Source organism: Myotis lucifugus, unplaced genomic scaffold, assembly GCF_000147115.1.
Source record: "Myotis lucifugus unplaced genomic scaffold, Myoluc2.0 scaffold_10, whole genome shotgun sequence".
NCBI lineage: Eukaryota > Metazoa > Chordata > Mammalia > Chiroptera > Vespertilionidae > Myotis > Myotis lucifugus.
The window spans coordinates 11,821,964-11,825,445 of NW_005871058.1; the positions used below are offsets into that span (position 1 = coordinate 11,821,964).

Below are 3,482 nucleotides of genomic sequence, written 5' to 3' on the forward strand. Positions count from 1 at the left end.
GGCAGTGGTCTGCAAACTGCGGCTCGTGAACCATATGCGCTCTTTGGCCTCTTGAGTGTGGCTCTTCCACAAAATACCACATGCGGGCGTGCACGTACAATGCAATTGAAACTTCGTGGCCCATGCGCAGAAGTCGGTATTTTGTGGAAAAGCCACACTCAAGGGGCCAAAGAGCCGCATGTGGCTTTCGAGCCGTAGTTTGCCGACCACTGGTTTAGGGTGAAGCCTGGGCATTAGGAATTTTAAAAGCTCTCCAGGTGATTCTTATATGCTGGCAAGGTCTAGAATTTACCTTAAGGGTCTCTCAATACAGGTGGACCTCTGCTATATCCAATTTGATGGGTAGATGGCATGCATAAATGTGGCAAGAGGCTCGGGGAAGAAACTCTCGTTTGTTGATCATATACTACATACCAAGTTCTATGCTACTAACTCATGTAGTCTTCTCAATAGCACTTCATTTCTTCTTTTCAATCATCCTATGAGGTAGGCACTGTTATCCTTATTGCACCAAGAGGGAAACGGAGACTTCAGAGAGGTCACACAGAATGATTGGCAGACCCAAGAATCAAACCCCAGGTCTGATTCCCAATTCCACACACTTACTGTGACACTATACTGAGATGTCATGCCTCTTATAGCTGGATGATCCCACTCCCTAGAACAGGAAACCTAAGTTAGCTTCAACCCCGAAATCCTATCCTATTGTATCCATGGATTTTCCCATGAACTCCACACAAATAGACCAGCTGCTAGGCTGTACTGTAGGCTGCGAAAGTGAAGTGAAGTGCTCCAGGGAGAACTTCTTGATAAGGGACTACCATGTCTGGGTCTTTACTGATGTGTTTCCATGCTATATCTGCTACCTTAAGTCCTGTGGCTATAATGCTTACCTACAAGTCATTTCTTTGTTGGTCTAGTAAAATTATATACTCCATCAGCATCCTCTGCCTTGTTCTCCAGGCAGTACACAAAGAATCAAAATATACTGGCTAAACTGCCTAAGACTGCTGCCAATATCAACATGGACTAAAAGCTAGTGACCTGGGAAGCTAGAGGCTAGACGTACATATTTTTGTAATGTGCCAGTAGCCAAATTCCAACAATTTAACTCCATATAATGCACATTTCATTCTGGCTGAGGTATGGGGTTTGTGGAAGGTGGTAGGGACCAAGGGCCTCAGGGAGAGAGAACGCTCCGGGGGTTGGGTGGTACCTTTAAGATGTTGCAGGACAAAATCCAATGCTTGTGCAGGTGGCCCATGTTCCTGGGAGAGAAAGAGGTCAGATTAGTCAGTTCTCTCGAAACAGTTCCCGAATTCCTGACTCCTGTTACCGTAACTCTTCTTCCTAATCTCAACCACAGAGCTTGCCCGGGACTATGGCTTCTAGAATCCTCCTTGCTCCACTCACTTAGGATTTCTCAAGTCTCCTCTTACACATCAAGGACTAAATGTATGATAGGTTTACGCTGTTTTAAGAAAACCTCCTCTATGGCCAACAGTTTTATCTTTCCAGCCTCACCTCTTCGTTGTGCTGTATAGTTACTGCCTTAATTTACTTCTGAATTTTTCGAATCTCCTTCCCCCTGCTGCATTACATTAGTTCACACTGACATCCTTTCTTGTTCTCCAGAAAGAATTTATATATATATATATATATATATATATATATATATATATATATATATATGTTGGGCCCTCAAATGTATTCCTTTGTCGCTTCCAGGTATCCTTCCAAGCACCCATACAACGCATCCCCCTTATTTTACAACCCTCTGATCGGCTCAGCCACTCCCCCTCCTTCCCTGCGGGATGGGCTGTCCCATCCTGCTCCCTAAAAATGCGGAAAGCAGGGACCACCGTACAGGCCTGTAGAGCTGCGGCTGCAAAATCTCGAAGAATGCAGTGTTGTGTGCTCGCAGCCATCGGAGCAACGTGACCCACCTTTCTCGAGGGCCAGATTTGGTTGGCCATCACCAAGCAGGAAGTTTTGAATTTTTTGGCGCCAAAGTGATTCGTCCCGCGCAGGCGCAAACGTACGCTTGGGTGGGGTGGGGAAATTCGCTGTTCGCGCTGGCAGATCTCGCGTGGTTTGGGGAAGCCGGAGAGCAGGGATGTTTTTTGGTGGCGTGTGAAGCTTTTTTTTTTTTTTTTTTAATGGGGCCGGGATGGATTAGTGCTGCAGTCAAGTAAAAAAAAATCTAGAGTCGGCGGCGAGAACCAATGAGGGTAGTGTAACTAGCGGCAGTTCTCCAGGGCGAGGACTTTTCCCCGAGGCCCCTGGGCCCCCGCACAAATTCTTCAGAGACAAAAGCCAGGAGTATGCAAAAAAATAAAATAAAATAAAAAGGGGTGGGGGGGAGACAAGACAAAGCCAGGCTACCACCTCAGGGCGCAGTGTTTTGTTTTTGCACGTTTCACTACGAAAAGTCCCGCTGGCTGCCAACCAACCAGTTTAACCTGCCGCCGCGGCTGCGCCTGCGCAGGAGTTTGTTTACGAAGCCGGGGCTCAGCTGGGTCCCGCGCTCGGGGCCTCGGGCGTTCACTGTTTTGATGGGTAACTCATGATGAAAATTATGTTTTCAGCCAGGAACACGGGTTGGAGGTTAAGAACAGGACCGTTTCTGTGTAAATCTGAAGCCAATTAAAATACGAATGGTAATGACAGCTCAGAACTCTCAAAAATTGTCGCCCCGGCAGACCTGTCCTGCAAGAGGATAGCACCACCCTCGCCATAACGCAGAAGTGATCAGCAGCAAAGTAAACCCAGGAGCCGAGGCAGTATGTAGGGGCCTCCTTAAAACTTAGACTCTGTTATGGAAAAGATGCAAATACGCCTCAACCGGAGGCCAACCTCGAGCAATATCTGCCTAAGACTGACTCTTAAAACCAGGTCAAAAAGGCAGCCATGCAAATTTTGAAACTAAAAAGAGATGACTCTAGAAGCAGTCGCCAGAAAAAGCACAAACCAAGAAGCAAATTTTAAAAGATGGGTTTAAGTTCCCTTCAAAGACAGTTTCAGATGGCTTAGAAGGCTGTGATACAAAACAAGAAGATAGGTTGAAACTACCAGTATGTGTTACAGATATGACTGGATGCACTTGCAAATAAAAAAGGCAGGCAAGCTGGTTTTTAAAAAATATCTTTATGGAAAAGTTTCTAATGGTGCATTATAATGTTCTCAAAAAGAACCTTAAATAGGTTCAGCTAAACCTGGATCTTTATCTTAGAGTTAGGTGAAAGTATAGTTTGGCAATTTTATCGGATTCTATTTGTCAGATTTCAAATGATGCATTTAAAGACTTTAATATGCAACAGAAGGTGAGATGTTTAGGGAGCATGGCATTAAGTAGAGAAAATGTATAGTCCTGTGAGGTGGGGCCAAATTTCTTAGGCTCTGGATATTTTCAACATCATTCACAGTGCACAGTGAGCTTTCGTCTAAAAAAATATAGCCTCTGGATTTTTTCTTATATTCAA

General features: G+C 45.1%; 1 protein-coding gene across 6 annotated transcripts in view; it reads right to left on the reverse strand.

Annotated features, from left to right (window-relative positions):
* GPR19 (G protein-coupled receptor 19) overlaps positions 1-2,012 on the reverse strand; it is a 30,278-nt gene extending 28,266 nt beyond the window's left edge. For 3 of the 6 annotated variants that reach the window (XM_023750047.1, XM_023750048.1, XM_023750043.1), the window contains exons 1-2: positions 1,868-1,945; positions 1,217-1,268 (exon numbers count right to left, since the gene is read on the reverse strand). The gene's annotated coding sequence lies outside the window, so the exon portion shown is untranslated. The other 3 variants (XM_023750045.1, XM_023750044.1, XM_023750046.1) reach the window with 3 other exon arrangements.
* Between the last annotated feature and the right edge of the window lie 1,470 nt (positions 2,013-3,482).